Source organism: Hyperolius riggenbachi, chromosome 8 (assembly GCF_040937935.1).
Source record: "Hyperolius riggenbachi isolate aHypRig1 chromosome 8, aHypRig1.pri, whole genome shotgun sequence".
Classification (NCBI taxonomy): Eukaryota; Metazoa; Chordata; class Amphibia; order Anura; family Hyperoliidae; genus Hyperolius; species Hyperolius riggenbachi.
In genome coordinates, this window is record NC_090653.1 from 87092453 (window position 1) to 87113821 (window position 21369).

Consider the following 21369-nt stretch of genomic DNA (forward strand, 5'->3'; position numbering starts at 1 on the left):
TGCAGCAAAGTATTGACTCAGGGGGCTGAATAATTACGCACACCCCACTTTGCAGTTATTGATTTGTAAAAAATGTTTGGAATCATGTATGATTTTTGTTCCACTTCTCACGTGTACACCACTTTGTATTGGTCTTTCATGTGGAATTCCAATAAAATTGATTCATGTTTGTGGCAGTAATGTGACAAAATGTGGAAAACATCAAGGGGGCCGAATACTTTTGCAAACCACTGTATATGAAATGGGGCTACTGTTGTTCCTTGAAGGAGACTGTAGTACATGTAGAGATGGAGCTAATGGTGGGCTGGGGGGAGGGGACATAAGGTAGAAACCTCCCAAATATGGCAGCCTCCATATACCTCTCACCTCGGGTTCCCTTTAAAAAAAGAATAGAACTTTTTATTAATTTCCTTTTAAACAATACCATTTGCCTGGCTACCCCACTGATCCTCTGCCTCTAATACTTTTAGCCATAGACCCTGAACAAGCATGCCTCAGATCAGGTACTCTCACTCAGCTTTTACTGGATTAGCCATAAGCTTGTTGAGACACCGACATTACATCCTAAGTTTTTTTTCACTTCAGTGTCACTTTAAACAATACCAGTTGCCTGGCAGTCCTCCTGATCCTGTGTCTCTAATGCTGGGTACACACCATACAATTTTCTAGCAGATTTATCTGCCAGATCGATTATATTTCCAACATGTCCGATCTGAATTTCAATTGGTTTTCCAATTTTCCGATCGATTTTCCAATCAATTTTCATAGATATGAACGGAAATCGATCAGAAAATCAGTTGGAAAAACAACTGTAAAATCGAAAAATGGAAATTCAGATCGGACATGTTAGAAATAATCGATCTGCAAGAACATTGTATGGTGTGTACCTATCATAATATTTTTAGCCATAGACATTGAAAAAGCATTAAGCAGACCAGATACTCTGACTCAGCTGACTCAGGGTTTTTACTGAATTAGCCATATGCTGGTTCCAGGGTTTTGACTCAGGCACTACTTATCCCAGAAGATCAACAGGGCTGCCAGGCAACTGGCATTGTTTAGAAGGGAATAAATATGGCAGCCTCCATATCCCTCTCACCTCGGGTTCCCTTTAAGCATAAGATATATATAAAAATAAATTAGGGTCTCTCACACAGAAGGCAAATATTTTATATACATTGAATCTATTGAAAAGTGTAAATTTGTCAGATGAAAACATGTGCGGATATCATTAGGCTTACCTCCTCTCCCGCCAAAGCCTCCGTTTCTATCACAACCTCCTCCATCAGTCATCTGTAGTGTTATAACACATTATTTCATTTATTATTATTTCATTTTCAGCATCAAAGGGAACCCGAGGTGAGAAACATACGGGAGCTGCCATATTTATTTCCTTTTAGACGATGCACATTGCCTGGCTGCCCTGCTGAGCCACTGCCTCTAATACGTTTAGCCACAGCCCCTGAACAAGCATGCAGATCAGCCGTCTCTGGCGAGATAAGCTGCATGCTTGCTTCAGGTGTGTGATTCAGACACTACCGCCCAGAAAGATCAAGAGCACTGCCAGGCAACTGGTATTGTTTATAAGGGAATAAATATGGCAGCCTTCATATGTCTCTCATCTTTAGTTCCTTTTAAGTAAAAAAAAAAAAAAATACCACAAATAAAAAATAAACTACCTTCGAAGCACGTCAACCAATTTTTATTTTATTTTTTTAGAGTTGCAGTTAGGCTGAGGACCTGAGCACTCTTTTGCGCTGCTTTCCAATAAAGATAGCTGTGCGTTTCATAGAATGAAATGATATGAAAGGGACAGTGTAGCTTTGTTTTCTTGGAACTCAGTGCTGCAGAGCAGGGCTGTGGAGTCGGTCCAAAAATCCACCGACTCCGACTCCTCAGTTTAGGATTCCACCGACTCCGACTCCGACTCCACGACTCCGACTCCTCTAATTTGCATATTACAATTTTGTTGATTAAAAGTATGTAACATGAAATTGGTCTCTTAACTGCCAACGCTTAGGAATTTTACAAGACAACTGAAGTGAGAAGGATATGTAGACTACTATATTTATTCCTTTTAGACTAAAACTAGTCCTTGGTAAGAGTACTTATAAAAGGTACAAACCGGAACAAAGAACATCTATCAGGCCCTAGGCAATGTAAGTGTGGGTACATGTAAGAATGATGTGCAGGTACTCTGCAGGGGAAGAAGGAGATTGTAAACAGACAACACCTCTGTGTTCAATGTGCACAACATTCTCAGTGGATTCCCTGCAGCTCTGTGGGGAGTGCATATGTAGAGTATAGTACTACTGTGTAACAAAGTAAACCTGAGACAGATTAAATTAAAGTTTTATACATACCTGGGGCTTCCTCCAGCCGCCTTCAGGATAATCAGTCCCTCGTTGTCCTCCTCCACCACCTGGATCTTCTGCTATGAGTCCAGGTACTTGAGCCAGTCAGGCGTAGTGCGCATGCACACACTCCGCTGCCAGGAGCATACTACACCTGTGCAGCACTATTGCGCAGGTGCAGAATGTTCCTGGCTGTGGGAGCGGCATGCGGCTGGACAGCGCTGACTGGCTGAATTACCAGGACTCATAGCAGAAGATTCGGGTGGTGAAGGACAGCGAGGGACTGATTAGCCTGAAGGGGGCTGGAGGAAGACCCAGGTATGTATAAAACTTTACTTTTCATCCGTCTCAGTTACCCTTTAATTTGTAGTCACCAAACCAAATTTTAATAACATATCAAATTATTTGATTTCATCAGCAAAGGGAGTGCATACATTTGCATAAATCAGCATCAATGCAGAATTATTTCCACCTCATTGACCATCTCTATTAGTGACAAGGCTACACATCAGGCTTTATACTTACAGCATAGATGTTATTTAGTATATATAAGAGATTCCTGTGTACACATCATATATACAGTCACAATCAGATATGTATATCTGACCTTAAAAATACGGGGACTGCTTTATTGAAGCAGCACAAGTAACTAATTTTGATTGGTTTATTTCATTTTTGTGGACTAAGCACAGCTATTACTGTATTTATACTGTATATATACATTACTTTTAATGACTATTATCTGAGAAATAGAACATTTTATCATATCTTCTATTTTAATTACAGTTACAAATTCATTAGGAGTCGGAGTCGGTGCATTTTTTCCCGACTCCGACTCCAGGCACCCAAAATTGCACAACTCCACGACTCCGACTCCACAGCCCTGCTGCAGAGTGCATAAATATGTCCACCAGACAATGCTGTGTGTGCACTGTTTGGTGTACATGCGTAACACACACTAAAGGTGCGTACACACATGCGACTATAGTCGTTTGAAACGATCGTTCCCCGCTTGTGGAGGGTTTCCGCAGTGTTGGCGCACATGTTGTGCGCTGACCACGGAGATAATTCCACTTTCTTTACACCATTGCTTCTTAAATGTACTACTCTATTTGGGCTATAAGTGTTTTTCTCCTTCTGCAAGTCCTCTTGATCCTGTGACAGTCAAGTGACAGGCAGCCTACAGAGCCAATCAAAGTGCAGGAATCTCGTACTTTGAAGCTACTGCACCTGCCGGGCTCCGGCCGGGTTCAGTGGAGCGCTCTTTAAAAGTAATCAAGCGCCCTTTACAATAGCTAACCACAGCGTAATTTCACTGCACACACTATGGCTAGAGATGGCCCGAACCTCCGATTTTCAGTTTGCGAGCCGCGTTTGCGAACTTCCACAAACGTTCGCGAACTTCCGCGAACCGCAATAGACTTCAATGGGGAGGCGAACTTTGACGGACTTTGAAGCGTAGTGACGGCCGTGCTGCACTGGTGCGCACCATGGCCAGAGTGCAGGCGATAGCGGTTTTCAAGCCCATATGGTCGGGCTGAGGTAGCTCAATGACAGAACAACAGTGACTGAGTGTCCGGCTGATCGAATTTGGTCTGTCCACAATGAAGCAACGACCTTATTATCGTGGGTGTGCCCCCCCCCCTACACACTCATATAGCCGGCGGTCATTGCTTCATTGTGATACGCAAGCCCCTTCACCGCGGCAAGGTAACGATCACGAAGGGGAATTGGCACATGTACATACCTTTTGTTTTGTTGTTGCAGCTGCAGTGCAGGAATCCGCCTGGTGTCCTGGATCCTGTTGGTGGTGGCGGAGAAGGCAGTCAAGCGGCCTGCAGGCAGAGATGCTGTGAGGGGAGCGAGTTAGTCTTGGGGCAGGCACTCACACGGCGTGCAGGCAGAGATGCTGTGTGTGGGGACTGACTTAGTCTTCGGGCAGGCCTGACCGTGCTTTGCAGACCACGTGGTCAGATGGACCCTTGACCCAACGCAGTGTGCCAGAGATGACACCACTTGCCTTTCAACATCACGGTACAGTTTGGGTATCGCCTTTTTTGAGAAATAACTGCATATCTTCCACTGTGGTGTGTGGCTTTGCTTTTGTGTGCTGCTTTTCCTCAGGTGGTCATCCCATTGCAGTTTGTGCTTTGTCATCATGTGCCTTCGTAAGGAAGTTGTCCCTACGCGGATCTTGGTCTTTCCACGGCTCAATTTTTGGTGGCAGAGTACAGATGGCATTGCTCTCATCTGAGGCAGACACACAAAACATTTCCACACCGCTAAGCCCTGGGGTGATGGCACTTTGGTGGTGGCGGCCAACTGAGTGTTAAGTGGGGTGCCAGAATCAGAGCAGGAGGAGGAAGATATGTCACGCTTCCGTGCGGAAGCTGAGGAAGATGAGGTGTTCTGTGTTAAATAGTCAACTACGTCCTGACAATCTTGGGGGTTGATGGCATGCGCCTTCTGAACACTGTACTTTGGTCCAGGGCCGCACGAAATCACGACAGCACGACCTCGAACAGACCTGCAGGGTGGCCTGCCTCTGGCTCTGCCTGTTTTCCCCATATTGGGAGGGATGAAGTGAAAGGTATGCACTGACTAGAGATGGCCCGAGCCTCTGATTTTCGGGTTCGCGAACTGAGTTTGCGAACCACGTGCGAAAGTTCAGTTTGCGCGAACTTTCGCGATCCGCAATAGACTTCAATGGGGAGGCGAACTTTGAAAACTAGAAAAATGTATGCTGGCCACAAAAGTGATGGAAAAGATGTTTCAAGGGGTCTAACACCTGGAGGGGGGGGCATGGCGGAGTGGGATACACGCCAAAAGTCCCGGGGAAAAATCTAGATTGGACGCAAAGCAGCGTTTTAAGGGCAGAAATCACATTGAATGCTAAATTGCAGGCCTAAAGTGCTTTAAAACATCTTGCATGTGTATACATCAATCAGGGAGTGTATTTAGAGTACTGCTTCACAGTGACACACTAATCTCACTGTGTAACGCACTGCAAACAGCTGTTTGCGTAGTGACTGCCGTGCTGGACTGGTGCGCACCATGGCGAGATTGCTCTTCCTCACTCAGTGATGTCAGGTAATGTCTGACTGCCTTATCAACTTTCGATAGTTCTTTCACTACCATTGTTAAAGTTTACATCTATTTTTTTAAATACTTGTTGCTGTTCAGTACCTGCAACGAGAATCTTTTATGGAGGGCAAGTCTGCCATTGCGAGTGATCACGGGTGATGGCCGGGGAATCCTGGTTCAATTCCGGTCCGGAGTGGGAGCTTAAGAAATGGCTACCACCACCACACATCCAAGGAAGGTAGCAGGCACGCTGTGGGCAAAGGAGCAGAAACGGCTACCACACATCCAAGGAAGGCAGCAGGCATGGCATGCACGTCCCGAGGTAGTGGCCAAAAATAACAATACAGGAGGACTTTCGAGGCCCTGCTGTATATGACACAGATAGACTTTACTACCTTTAACGAGAATCTGTTATGGAGGGCAAGTCTGCCATTGCGAGTGACCAGTGACCACAGGTAATGGACGGGGAATCCTGGTTCGATTCCGGTCCGGAGTGGGAGCCTAAGAAACGGCTACCACCACCACACATCCAAGGAAGGCAGCAGGCACGCTGTGGACAAAGGAGCAGGAACGGCTACCACACACTTCCAAGGAAGGCACAAGGCATGGCATGCACGTCCCGAGGTAGTGACTAAAAATAACAATACAGGAGGACTTTCGAGGCCCTGCTGTATATGACACTGATAGACTTTACTACCTTTTCCGAGAATCTGTTATGGAGGGCAAGTCTGCCATCCATTCAAGTTAAAGGTATGCACAGACTGCCAGGTATAATACAATGTGCAGTCAAAGATGCAGTGAAAGGTATGCAGTGACTGCAAACAGCTGTTTGTGTAGTGATGGCTGTGCTGGACTGGTGCGCACCATGACGAGAGTGCAGGTGATGGCGGCTTTCCAGCCCATATGATCACCGGGCTGAATGACAGAACAGTGACTCTCCAGCTGATCAAATTTGGTCTGTCCACAATGAAGCAACGACCCTATGATCTTTGGTGTGCCACCCCCCGAGACACTCATTTAGCCGTCGGTCATTGCTTCATTGTGATACGCAAGCCCCTTCACCGCAGCAAGGTAATGATCACGAAGGGGAATAGGCACATGTACATGCCTTTTGTTTTGTTGTTGCAGCCGCAGTGCAGCCAGAAAAATTAGGCAGGTATGTACGCGCACCAGAAAAATTTGTATAGCAGCCGCTGCTAGCAGCGGCCTTAAAAATTCAGGAATCCGCCTGGAGTTCTGGACCCTGTTGGTGGTGGTGGAGAAGGCAGTCAAGTGGCCTGCGGGCAGAGGTGCTGTGTGGGGAGTGCCTTAGTCTTGGGGCAGGCAGCCAGTCACACGGCGTGCAGGCAGAGATGCTGTGTGTGGGGACTAACTTAGTCTTTGGGTGGGCAGTAGCCCTCCAGGATCCATGCCTCATTCATTTTGATAAAGGTGAGGGACTGAACACTTTTGTGACCTAGGCGACTTCTCTTCTCAGTGACAATGCCTCCAGGTGCGTGGAAGGTTCTTTCTGACAGGACCCTTGAGGCAGGGCAAGCCAGAAGTTGGGTGGCAAATTGGGACAGCTCTGGCCACAGGTCAAGCCTGCGCACCCAGTAGTCCAAGGGTTCATCGCTGCTCACAGTGTCTACATCCACACTTAAGGCCAGGTAGTCGGCTACCTGCCGGTCCAGGTGTTGGTGGAGGGTGAATCCGGAAGCGCTAAGGCGAGGCATTGGACTAAAGAATGTCCGCATATCCGACATCACCATGAGATCGCTGGAGGGTCCTGTCCTTGCCTGCCTGGACATGGGAGGAGGATTACTGGCAGTGGTACCTTTATTGTGTTGTGCTGTGATATCACCCTTAAACGTATTGTAAAGCATAGTTGCCAGCTTGTTCTGCATGTACTGCATCCTTTCTGCCTTCTGGTGAGTTGGTAACATGTCCGCCACTTTGTGCCTATACTGAGAGGTCTAGTAGCGTGGCCAACCAGTAGAGCTAATTCCCCTAAAGTTTTTTTATATGGGGGACCCTCAACAGGCTGGACAGCATGAAAGACGCCATCGGCAAAAAGTTGGATCCAAACGTACTCTCCATCTCCTCTTGCTCTTCCTCAGCGACTTCAGATAAGTCCTCCCCCCAGCCACGAACAATACGACGAGAATGTCAAGCAGCACAAGCCCCCTGTGACGCCTGCTGCGGTTGTTCTTCTGCCGCTACCTCCTCCTCCTCCAAAGAAACACCTTCCTCGTCATCCGAGTCTGACTCCTCTTCCCCACACAACTCTTCCTCCTTATCCCCCCTCTGTGCTGCCGCAGGTGTTGAGGAAACATCTGATTCTACTGAAAATTGCTCCCACAACTGTTACTGCCGTAACTGTTCCTCTTCATGCTCCTCCACAGCTTGATCCACCACTCTACGCACGGCACGCTCCAGGAAGTGTACGGGATCAAGTCGCTGATGGTGCCTTCCCTGTGACTCACCAAGTTGGACACCTCCTCAAACGGCCGCATGAGCCTGCATGCATTTCGCATCAGTGTCCAGTTCAGGGGCCAGAACATCCCCATCTCCCAAGATTGTGTCCTTCTACTTAAATTGTAGAGGTACTGGGTGACGGCTTTCTCCTATTCTAGCAGGCGAGAGAACATGACCAGGGTCGAATTCCAGTGAGTTCACATATCAAGCATCTCACCAGCAACTTGTTTCTCCGCTGAATGTCCGCAAAGCGTGCCATGGCCGTGTAAAACCGCCTGAAATGCCCACACAATTTCCTGGCCTGCTTCAGGACGTCATCTAAGCCTGGGTACTTTGACACAAATCTTTGAATGACTAGATTCAGCACATGTGCCATGCAGGGTACATGTGTCAGCTTTCCCAAATTCAAAGCGGAAAGGAGATTGCTGCCGTTGTCACACACCACGTTGCCGATCTCCAGCTGGTGCGGGGTCAGCCACTGATCCACCTGTTTGTTAAGAGCAGCCAGGAGAGCTGGTCCAGTGTGACTCTCCGCTTTGAGGCAAGACATGTCTAAGATGGCGTGACACCGTCGTACCTGGCATGCAGCATAAGCCCTGGGGAGATGGGGCTGTGTAGCTGGAGAGGAGATCGCAGCACCAGTAGAGTTGAACTGCCACTCAGCCAAGGAGGAGGAGGAGGACAGTGAAGAGGATGTAGCAGGAGGAGAGGAAGTGGCAGGAGGCCTGCCTGCAAGCCGTGGAGGTGTCACAAGTTGGTCCGCTGCACAGCCACGTACTCCCTGCTTGCCATCGGTCACCAGGTTGACCCAATGGGCTGTGTAAGTTGTGTACCTGTCCTGACCTTGCTTGGCAGACCAGGCATCCGTGGTCAGGTGGACCCTTGTGCCAGAGATGACACCACTTGCCTCTCCACTTCACGGTACAGTTTGGGTATCGTCTTTTTAGAGAAATAATTGCGGTGTCCCAATGGCCACAAATTTGCAGAAGGCCTCAGAGTCCACCAGCTGGTATGGTAACAGCTAGCGAGATAACAGTTCCGTCATGCCAGCTGTCAGACGCCGGGCGAGGGGGTGACTGGCAGAAAATGGCTTCTTCCGCTTAAAGATTTCCTTCACAGACATCCTGGCTGCTGTGGGCAGAGGAGCAGGAACCGCTCAAGGGCAGAGGCGGAGTGGAGGAGGGTGGCTGTGAAGGTAGAAAGCGGCTGAAGATGCTGCACCTGAAGGAGGAAGAGGAGGAGGGTGGCTTTTTCTTTTGTGTGCTGCTTTTGCTCAGGTGCTCTTCCCATTGCAGTTTGTGCCTTTTCTCCATGTGCCTTCGTAAGTGAGTGTTGGCCTTTCCACGGCTCAATTCTTGGAGGCAGAGACAACAGAGGGCATTGCTCCGATCTGAGGCAGACACATTAAAAAATGTCCAAACCGCTGAGCCCCCCTGGGGTGGTGGCACTATGGTGGCATCAGCAGCTGACGTTGAAGGGCATGTTGGCTGGCTGTCCATAGGTGGCGATACATGGCGCCGGACACTGCCACCAGCTGTTTCTGACGACGAGCTCCCCCTGCTTCTTTCAGCAACTCGTCTCCTCCTACTCCTTTCTGACTCCCCCTCTGAACTGTCCCCCTGTTCATCTCCTCTATTGGTAACATACGTAGGATCCGTATCATCGTCATCATCATAATCATCCTGGAAAAGGAAGCAAAAGACAGGAGGAGCGCTCCGTAGTGTGATACCGTTTAATAAAATGAAAACTGCGCAATAAAAGATACACTTACTAGATGTATATGAACAGTAGGCATTTAAAATTGGCATATAGACCAGAATAAAAAGGACATCCCCTCTTGGAAGCGAAACTTGAAGCTGCAGTGGCCAGCGACAGCAAGGATCCAGATGGTAAATGGATGACAGGTGTCCCTTCGGGGTGACTGTGTGCAGGTTACGTCAAGACGCGTTTCGGCGTGTCCACGCCTTCGTCAGTTAACTGACGAAGGCGTGGACACGCCGAAACGCGTCTTGACGTAACCTGCACACAGTCACCCCGAAGGGACACCTGTCATCCATTTACCATCTGGATCCTTGCTGCCACTGGCCACTGCAGCTTCAGGTTTCGCTTCCAAGAGGGGATGTCCTTTTTATTCTGGTCTATATGCCAATTTTAAATGCCTACTGTTCATATACATCTAGTAAGTGTATCTTTTATTGCGCAGATTTCATTTTATTAATCACTTGCCGACCGCCTACTTCATATTGGCGGCGGCAAAGTGGCAGCCCCAGGACCACGTAACGCAGATTGGCGTCAGGTCCTGGGGCACTCTCTGGCCGGGGATCGCGCGCTGGGATGCGCGCGCATCCACCGGCAATAGGCTCCGCCCACCCGCGACGTCAACCCGCCGGCCAATCGGAAGCACCGGCGGGTTGTTAACCTGACGATCCCCGGATAGGAAGCGTATAATACGCTTTGTAATGTTTACAAAGTGTTTTATACAGGCTGCCTCCTGCCCTGGTGGTCCCAGTGTCCGAGGGACCACCAGGGCAGGCTGCAGCCACCCTAGTCTGCACCCAAACACACTGATCTGCCCCCCCTGCCCCCTGATCGCCCACAGTACCCCTCAGACCCCCCCTGCCCACCCCCCAGACCACCATTTGCACACAATCACCCCCCTAATCACCCATCAATCACTCCCTGTCACTATCTGTCAACGCTATTTTTTTTTTAGTCCCTAAACTGCCCCCTGCTCCCTCCTGATCACCCCCCCACCCCTCAGATTCTCCCCAGACCCCCCCAGACCCTCCCCCCCCGTGTACTGTATGCATCTATCCCCCCTGATCACCTGTCAATCACCCGTCAATCACCCGTCAATCACCCCCTGTCACTGCCACCCATCAATCAGCCCCTAACCTGCCCCTTGCGGGCAATCTGATCACCCACCCACACCAATAGATCGCCCGCAGATCCGACATCAGATCACCTCCCAAATCCATCGTTTACATCTATTCTTTCCTCTAAACACCCACTAATTACCCATCAATCACCCATCAATCACCCCCTATCACCACCTGTCACTGTTACCCATCAGATTAGACCCTTGCGGGCACCCAATCGCCCGCCCACACGCTCAGATTGCCCTCAACCCCCCCCCCTTATCGATTCGCCAGTGCATTATTTACATCCGTTCTTCCCTGTAATAACCCACTGATCACCTGTCAATCACCCCCTGTCACTGCCACCCATCAATCACCCCCTGTCACTGCCACCCATCAATCAGCCCCTAACCTGCCCCTTGCGGGCAATCTGATCACCCACCCACACCAATAGATCGCCCGCAGATCCGACATCAGATCACCTCCCAAATCCATCGTTTACATCTATTCTCTCCTCTAAACACCCACTAATTACCCATCAATCACCCATCAATCACCCCCTATCACCACCTGTCACTGTTACCCATCAGATTAGACCCTTGCGGGCACCCAATCGCCCGCCCACACGCTTAGATTGCCCTCAAACCCCCCCTTATCGATTCGCCAGTGCATTATTTACATCCGTTCTTCCCTGTAATAACCCACTGATCACCTGTCAATCACCCCCTGTCACTGCCACCCATCAATCACCCCCTGTCACTGCCACCCATCAATCAGCCCCTAACCTGCCCCTTGCGGGCAATCTGATCACCCACCCACACCAATAGATCGCCCGCAGATCCGACATCAGATCACCTCCCAAGCGCAGTGTTTACATCTATTCTCTCCTCTAAACACCCACTAATTACCCATCAATCACCCCCTATCACCACCTGTCACTGTTACCCATCAGATTAGACCCTAATCTGCCCCTTGCGGGCACCCAATCACCCGCCCACACGCTCAGATTGCCCTCAGACCCCCCCCTTATCAATTCGCCAGTGCAATATTTACATCTGTTATTCCCTGTAATAACCCACTGATCACCTGTCAATCACCCATCAATCACCCCCTGTCACTGCCACCCATCAATCACCCCCTGTCACTGCCACCCATCAATCAGCCCCTAACCTGCCCCTTGCAGGCAATCTGATCACCCACCCACACCAATAGATCGCCCGCAGATCCGACATCAGATCACCTCCCAAGTGCAGTGTTTACATCTCTTCTCTCCTCTAAACACCCACTAATTACCCATCAATCACCCCCTATCACCACCTGTCACTGTTACCCATCAGATTAGACCCTAATCTGCCCCTTGCGGGCACCCAATCACCCGCCCACACCTCAGAACACCCTCAGACCCCAGCCCTGATCACCTCGCTAGTGCATTGCTTGCATCTATTTCCCCCCTCTAATCACACCTTGAGACACCCATAAATCACCTCCTGTCACCCCCAGCACACCTACCCATCAGATCAGGCCCTAATTTGCCCCGTGTGGGCTCCTGATCACTCGGCCAAACCCTCAGATCCCCCTCAGACCCCCTTCCGATCACCTCCCCAGTGCATTGATTGCATCTATTTTCCCCTCTAACCGCCCCCTGAGACACCCATCAATCACCTCCTGTCACCCCCCTAGCACTCCTATCCATCAGATCAGGCCCAATACATCCTGTCATCTAAGAGGCCACCCTGCTTATGACCATTTCCACAAAATTTGCCCCCTCATAGACCACCTGTCATCAAAATTTGCAGATGCTTATACCCCTGAACAGTCATTTTGAGAAATTTGGTTTCCAGACTACTCACAGTTTTGGGCCCGTAAAATGCCAGGGCAGTATAGGAACCCCAGAAGTGACCCCATTTTAGAAAGAAGACACCCCAAGGTATTCTGTTAGGTGTATGATGAGTTCATAGAAGATTTTATTTTTTGTCAAAAGTTAGCGGAAATTGGATTTTTATTGTTTTTTTCACAAAGTGTCATTTTTCACTAACTTGTGACAAAAAATAAAATCTTCTATGAACTCACCATACCCCTAACTGAATACCTTGGGGTGTCGTCTTTCTAAAATGGGGTCACTTGTGGGGTTCCTATACTGCCCTGGCATTTTAGGGGCCCTAAACCGTGGGGAGTAGTCTAGAAAACAAATGCCTCAAAATGACCTGTGAATAGGACGTTGGGCCCCTTAGCGCACCTAGGCTGCAAAAAAGTGTCACACATGTAGTATCGCCATACTCAGGAGAAGTAGTATAATGTGTTTTGTGGTGTATTTTTACACATACCCATGCTGGGTGGGAGAAATCTCTCTGTAAACGGACAATTGTGTGTAAAAAAAATCAAAAATGTGTCATTTACAGAGATATTTCTCCCACCCAGCATGGTTATATGTAAAAATACACCACAAAACACATTATACTACTTCTTCTGAGTAAGGCGATATCACATGTGTGACACTTTTTTGCAGCCTAACTGTGCTAAGGGGCCCAAAGTCCAATGAGTACCTTTAGGATTTCACAGGTCATTTTGAGACATTTGGGTTCAAGACTACTCCTCACGGTTTAGGGCCCCTAAAATGCCAGGGCAGTATTGGAACCCCACAAATGACCCCATTCTAGAAAGAAGACACCCCAAGGTATTCCGTTAGGAGTATGGTGAGTTCATAGAAGATTTTATTTTTTGTCACAAGTTAGCGGAAATTGATATGTATTGGGTTTTTTTTTCACAAAGTGTCATTTTCCGCTAACTTGTGACAAAAAAAAAATCTTCTATGAACTCACCATACCCCTAACGGAATACCTTGGGGTGTCTTCTTTCTAAAATGGGGTCACTTGTGGGGTTCCTATACTGCCCTGGCATTTTAGGGGCCCTAAACCGTGAGGAGTAGTCTAGAATCCAAATGCCTCAAAATGACCTGTGAATAGGACGTTAGGCCCCTTAGCGCACCTAGGTTGCAAAAAAGTGTCACACATGTGGTATCGCCGTACTCAGGAGAAGTAGTATAATGTGTTTTGAGGTGTATTTTTATACATACCCATGCTGGGTGGGAGAAATCTCTCTGTAAATGGACAATTGTGTGTAAAAAAATCAAATAATTGTCATTTACAGAGATATTTCTCCCACCTAGCATCTGTATGTGTAAAAATACACCACAAAACACATTATACTACTTCTCCTGAGTACGGCGGTACCACATGTGTGGCACTTTTTTGCACCCTAAGTGCGCTAAGGGGCCCAAAGTCCAATGAGTACCTTTAGGATTTCACAGGTCATTTTGCGACATTTGGTTTCAAGACTACTCCTCACGGTTTAGGGCCCCTAAAATGCCAGGGCAGTATAGGAACCCCACAAATGACCCCATTTTAGAAAGAAGACACCCCAAGGTATTCCGTTAGGAGTATGGTGAGTTCATAGAAGATTTTATTTTTGTCACAAGTTAGCGGAAAATGACACTTTGTGAAAAAAACAATTAAAATCAATTTCCGCTAACTTGTGACAAAAAAAAAAAAAATCTTCTATGAACTCACCATCCTCCTAATGGAATACCTTGGGGTGTCTTCTTTCTAAAATGGGGTAATTTGTGGGATTCCTATACTGCATGGTGGTTTGGGGGCCCCAGTGAGTGAGAGAGACCTGGGGCCCCTGGGCTGTCATGTGGACCAGTGTTTGTGATTTTAAATTTTATTTTTTGCAGCTTCTACGATGCGGTTGACAGGTGAGTGGTTAGGGAGGGGACCGTGTGGGAGATGTGCCTACACGGGGCGTCTCTGTTAAACGACGTAATTCACGATTGCGTCCAACCGAAGCCTCCCACCTGAATGCTAATCTATGTAATTCCTGCTAGGTATGGTACAGCAGGCGAAGGGTGTATGACAGTGCACCTGATTGGCTGACAAGCGTCTGCTGGCCAGATAGAGGCAGGATATTGCTCTGACTGGAAGTTAGCAATTGTGTTTGTTGCAGTTGGCATTCAGTTTAGAGGTGGTGGGGTGAGTTCCCTGGAGGTGAGAGGTCCAGGGCTTGCCTGCACTTCCCTCTAGGTGTCGCATGGTGGTTTGGGGGCCCCAGTGAGTGAGAGAGACCTGGGGCCCCTGGGCTGTCATGTGGACCAGTGTTTGTGATTTTAAATTTTATTTTTTGCAGCTTCTACTATGCGGTTGACAGGTGAGTGGTTAGGGAGGGGACCGTGTGGGAGATGTGCCTACACGGGGCGTCCCTGTTAAACGACGCAATTCACGATTGCGTCCAACCGAAGCCTCCCACCTGAATGCTAATCTATGTAATTCCTGCTAGGTATGGTACAGCAGGCAAAAGGTGTATGACAGTGCACCTGATTGGCTGACAAGCGTCTGCTGGCCAGATAGAGGCAGGATATTGCTCTGACTGGAAGTTAGCAATTGTGTTTGTTGCAGTTGGCATTCAGTTTAGAGGTGGTGGGGTGAGTTCCCTGGAGGTGAGAGGTCCAGGGCTTGCCCGCACTTCCCTCTAGGTGTCGCATGGTGGTTTGGGGGCCCCAGTGAGTGAGAGAGACCTGGGGCCCCTGGGCTGTCATGTGGACCAGTGTTTGTGATTTTAAATTTTATTTTTTGCAGCTTCTACGATGCGGTTGACAGGTGAGTGGTTAGGGAGGGGACCGTGTGGGAGATGTGCCTACACGGGGCGTCCCTGTTAAACGACGCAATTCACGATTGCGTCCAACCGAAGCCTCCCACCTGAATGCTAATCTATGTAATTCCTGCTAGGTATGGTACAGCAGGCAAAGGGTGTATGACAGTGCACCTGATTGGCTGACAAGCGTCTGCTGGCCAGATAGAGGCAGGATATTGCTCTGACTGGAAGTTAGCAATTGTGTTTGTTGCAGTTGGCATTCAGTTTAGAGGTGGTGGGGTGAGTTCCCTGGAGGTGAGAGGTCCAGGGCTTGCCCGCACTTCCCTCTAGGTGTCGCATGGTGGTTTGGGGGCCCCAGTGAGTGAGAGAGACCTGGGGCCCCTGGGCTGTCATGTGGACCAGTGTTTGTGATTTTAAATTTTATTTTTTGCAGCTTCTACGATGCGGTTGACAGGTGAGTGGTTAGGGAGGGGACCGTGTGGGAGATGTGCCTACACGGGGCGTCCCTGTTAAACGCCGCAATTCACGATTGCGTCCAACCAAAGCCTCCCACCTGAATGCTAATCTATGTAATTCCTGCTAGGTATGGTACAGCAGGCAAAAGGTGTATGACAGTGCACCTGATTGGCTGACAAGCGTCTGCTGGCCAGATAGAGGCAGGATATTGCTCTGACTGGAAGTTAGCAATTGTGTTTGTTGCAGTTGGCATTCAGTTTAGAGGTGGTGGGGTGAGTTCCCTGGAGGTGAGAGGTCCAGGGCTTGCCCGCACTTCCCTCTAGGTGTCGCATGGTGGTTTGGGGGCCCCAGTGAGTGAGAGAGACCTGGGGCCCCTGGGCTGTCATGTGGACCAGTGTTTGTGATTTTAAATTTTATTTTTTGCAGCTTCTACGATGCGGTTGACAGGTGAGTGGTTAGGGAGGGGACCGTGTGGGAGATGTGCCTACACGGGGCGTCCCTGTTAAACGACGCAATTCACGATTGCGTCCAACCGAAGCCTCCCACCTGAATGCTAATCTATGTAATTCCTGCTAGGTATGGTACAGCAGGCAAAGGGTGTATGACAGTGCACCTGATTGGCTGACAAGCGTCTGCTGGCCAGATAGAGGCAGGATATTGCTCTGACTGGAAGTTAGCAATTGTGTTTGTTGCAGTTGGCATTCAGTTTAGAGGTGGTGGGGTGAGTTCCCTGGAGGTGAGAGGTCCAGGGCTTGCCCGCACTTCCCTCTAGGTGTCGCATGGTGGTTTGGGGGCCCCAGTGAGTGAGAGAGACCTGGGGCCCCTGGGCTGTCATGTGGACCAGTGTTTGTGATTTTAAATTTTATTTTTTGCAGCTTCTACGATGCGGTTGACAGGTGAGTGGTTAGGGAGGGGACCGTGTGGGAGATGTGCCTACACGGGGCGTCCCTGTTAAACGACGCAATTCACGATTGCGTCCAACCGAAGCCTCCCACCTGAATGCTAATCTATGTAATTCCTGCTAGGTATGGTACAGCAGGCAAAGGGTGTATGACAGTGCACCTGATTGGCTGACAAGCGTCTGCTGGCCAGATAGAGGCAGGATATTGCTCTGACTGGAAGTTAGCAATTGTGTTTGTTGCAGTTGGCATTCAGTTTAGAGGTGGTGGGGTGAGTTCCCTGGAGGTGAGAGGTCCAGGGCTTGCCCGCACTTCCCTCTAGGTGTCGCATGGTGGTTTGGGGGCCCCAGTGAGTGAGAGAGACCTGGGGCCCCTGGGCTGTCATGTGGACCAGTGTTTGTGATTTTAAATTTTATTTTTTGCAGCTTCTACGATGCGGTTGACAGGTGAGTGGTTAGGGAGGGGACCGTGTGGGAGATGTGCCTACACGGGGCGTCCCTGTTAAACGCCGCAATTCACGATTGCGTCCAACCAAAGCCTCCCACCTGAATGCTAATCTATGTAATTCCTGCTAGGTATGGTACAGCAGGCAAAAGGTGTATGACAGTGCACCTGATTGGCTGACAAGCGTCTGCTGGCCAGATAGAGGCAGGATATTGCTCTGACTGGAAGTTAGCAATTGTGTTTGTTGCAGTTGGCATTCAGTTTAGAGGTGGTGGGGTGAGTTCCCTGGAGGTGAGAGGTCCAGGGCTTGCCCGCACTTCCCTCTAGGTGTCGCATGGTGGTTTGGGGGCCCCAGTGAGTGAGAGAGACCTGGGGCCCCTGGGCTGTCATGTGGACCAGTGTTTGTGATTTTAAATTTTATTTTTTGCAGCTTCTACGATGCGGTTGACAGGTGAGTGGTTAGGGAGGGGACCGTGTGGGAGATGTGCCTACACGGGGCGTCCCTGTTAAACGACGCAATTCACGATTGCGTCCAACCGAAGCCTCCCACCTGAATGCTAATCTATGTAATTCCTGCTAGGTATGGTACAGCAGGCAAAGGGTGTATGACAGTGCACCTGATTGGCTGACAAGCGTCTGCTGGCCAGATAGAGGCAGGATATTGCTCTGACTGGAAGTTAGCAATTGTGTTTGTTGCAGTTGGCATTCAGTTTAGAGGTGGTGGGGTGAGTTCCCTGGAGGTGAGAGGTCCAGGGCTTGCCCGCACTTCCCTCTAGGTGTCGCATGGTGGTTTGGGGGCCCCAGTGAGTGAGAGAGACCTGGGGCCCCTGGGCTGTCATGTGGACCAGTGTTTGTGATTTTAAATTTTATTTTTTGCAGCTTCTACGATGCGGTTGACAGGTGAGTGGTTAGGGAGGGGACCGTGTGGGAGATGTGCCTACACGGGGCGTCCCTGTTAAACGACGCAATTCACGATTGCGTCCAACCGAAGCCTTCCACCTGAATGCTAATCTATGTAATTCCTGCTAGGTATGGTACAGCAGGCAAAGGGTGTATGACAGTGCACCTGATTGGCTGACAAGCGTCTGCTGGCCAGATAGAGGCAGGATATTGCTCGGACTGGAAGTTAGCAATTGTGTTTGTTGCAGTTGGCATTCAGTTTAGAGGTGGTGGGGTGAGTTCCCTGGAGGTGAGAGGTCCAGGGCTTGCCCGCACTTCCCTCTAGGTGTCGCATGGTGGTTTGGGGGCCCCAGTGAGTGAAAGAGACCTGGGGCCCCTGGGCTGTCATGTGGACCAGTGTTTGGGATTCCTATACTGTCCTGGCATTTTAGGGGCCCTAAACCGTGAGGAGCAGTCTTGAAACGAAATTTCTCAAAATGACCTGTGAAATCCTAAAGGTACTCATTGGACTTTGGGCCCCTTAGCGCAGTTAGGGTGCAAAAAAGTGCCACACATGTGGTATCGCCGTACTCAGGAGAAGTAGTATAATGTGTTTTGGGGTGTATTTTTCCACATACCCATGCTGAGTGGGAGAAATATCTCTATAAATTGACAATTGTGTGTAAAAAAAATAAAACAATTGTCATTTACGGAGATATTTCTCCCACCCAGCATGGGTATGTGTAAAAATACACCCCAAAACACATATACTACTTCACCTGAGTACGGCAATACCACATGTGTGGCACTTTTTTGCAGCCTAACTGCGCTAAGGGGGCCAAAGTCCAATGAGCATCTTTAGGCTTTACAGGGGTGCTTACAATTAGGCACCCCCCAAAATGCCAGGACAGTGAACACACCCCACAAATGACCCCATTTTGGAAAGTAGACACTTCAAGGTATTCAGAGAGTAGCATAGTGAGTCCGTGGCAGATTTCATTTTTTTTGTCGCAAGTTAGAAGAAATGGAAACTTTTTTTTTTTTTTTTGTTACAAAGTGTCATTTTCCGCTAACTTGTGACAAAAAATAAAATCTTCTATGAACTCACCATGCCTCTGACTGAATACTTTGGGATGTCTTCTTTCCAAAATGGGGTCATTTGGGGGGGATTTGTACTATCCTGGAATTTTAGCCCCTCATGAAACCTGACAGGTGCGCAGAAAAGTCAGAGATGCTTGAAAATGGGAAAATTCACTTTTGGCACCATAGTTTGTAAACGCTATAACTTTTACCCAATCCAATAAATATACACTGAATGTTTTTTTTTTTATCAAAGACATGTAGCAGAATAACTTTCGCGCTCAAATGTATAGGAAATTTTACTTTATTTGAAAAATGTCAGCACAGAAAGTTAAAAAAGTCATTTTTTTGACAAAATTCATGTCTTTTTTGATGAATATAATAAAAAGTAAAACTCGCAGCAGCAATCAAATAGCACCGAAAGAAAGCTGTATTAGTGACAAGAAAAGGAGGTAAAATTCATTTAGGTGGTAGGTTGTATGACTGAGCAATAAACCGTGAAAGCTGCAGTGGTCCGAATGGAAAAAAAGGCTCTGGTCCTTAAGGGGTTTTATGACTGCAGTCCTTAAGTGGTTAAACGGTATCACACTACGGAGCGCTCCTCCTGTCTTTTGCTTCCTTTTCCAGTAGTCCGCTCACAGCCGAGTGTTTGAGGAGCTGCCAGTGTGTGATCAGTCTGCGGTCCACTTTGACCTCTCACCTGCGTTAGCGCAAGATTGCACATCTTTTTTTTTTCCTCATTGTCATCATAATCATCCTGCCCAGCTTTGCTTGCCTCAGACACCTCAAAAACTGCACCAACAGCAGGTACTTCATCATCTTCACACGTTACGTCCATAGTGTCGCCACCTAACTCAGACATATGAGGTGGTGTAACTTCCTTAGCGCCTTCATCTGGTTGTAAAAATAATGGCTGTGAACCAGTAAATTCCCCACCAATTAACTCCTGTGAAGTGTCAAATGCAATGGATGTGGTGCTTGTAGTAGCGCTGGTGGCTGCGGAAATTGAGGTGTTCTGTGTTAAATAGTCAACCACATCCTGACAATCTTGGAGTTGATGGGACGTACCTTCTTCTGAGCACTGTACTTTGGTTGAGGGCCGCACGATATCACATCAACACGACCTCGCACAGATCTGCCGGGTGGCCTTCCTCTGGCTCTAGGTATATGCAGTATATGCAGTACTGGGTATTACAATGTGTCACGGACGGTTGCGGGGCCACAGGCGCGTCCTGTAACCGCCCGTGAAGAAAAAGCGATCGCACTCGATTCCCTGCATCGATTGCGCTTCAAATCGATACAATCTGGGTTGAGTGTGTAGGGGGAGCTGAAGTCCTTTTCTTAGCAGAGAGAGCACCATCCTAAAGGCTTTTGATATGCTAATGAGCCTGGGCCCAGAGAGCCCCTGGCTTCAAGCTGTGCGGATGGCCCCTCCATCAGGTATAAGGTGACACCTAGCTGATCTCATGTAGATGTTAATTAACCAAGGGGTGATCAGGATGCCTAGGTGCAGCCAGGCAGGCTACAAATCTCCGGGAGGTCTTGACACCTTGCTCACTGGTAAAGATCAAAGGGAAGTTAGCAGCTAGAACACATCCTGAATAAACCTGAGTCTCATAGCATAATCCATAACTTCCCAGATCTGTCATATTTCTGGGGTTCCTGAGATGGCAGCTTCGCCAAACGTGGGGGAAGTGTAGCATGAGCCCCGGTGCTAGTTCTGAGGAAGTTTCAGAACATTCTGAGGTAAGGACTGCCAGTTAGGCAGTTTGAAAATGCCCTGATGATACCACAGGGGTCCCACCCCTCATGTCTGGTATCAGGGCGCTGGGTAAATCGAGACAGACCTGAAAATGTTAATAAATCTGCCCTGACCTGTACGGTTCGGTGAGATAGAGGCCATATATGGGTAGATATGATTTCTAGCCCCCAGGATAAGGGGAGGGCTCATCTCATCTTCTAAGAGGGTGTATGGCTCCCCGCCCTCACTCCCTCCTACTGAAGCAGGGGCATAAGAATGGCAGAGGACCCAAACTCAGTGTCCTCCACACTGAAACATCTTGAACTCATCAGATGCCAGCTTGAGGATATGCTGGCATCCACCTGGTCTGAACTCTGAACTCAAATTGAAACCCAGAACTCTGTTTTCCCACAAAAAGGACATCTTTCCAGGAACTAAGTATTTTTCTCCCTTCTTTTATTTTTTATACT

General features: G+C 48.7%; 1 long non-coding RNA gene across 1 annotated transcript in view; it reads right to left on the reverse strand.

The window, feature by feature from the left end:
* Nucleotides 1-1241: 1241 nt before the first annotated feature.
* LOC137528241 (uncharacterized) overlaps nucleotides 1242-21369 on the reverse strand; it is a 163869-nt gene continuing 143741 nt past the window's right edge. The window contains exon 3 of the long non-coding RNA XR_011023328.1: nucleotides 1242-1293. This is a non-coding gene — a long non-coding RNA (uncharacterized lncRNA). The remainder of the gene's footprint in view (nucleotides 1294-21369) is intronic.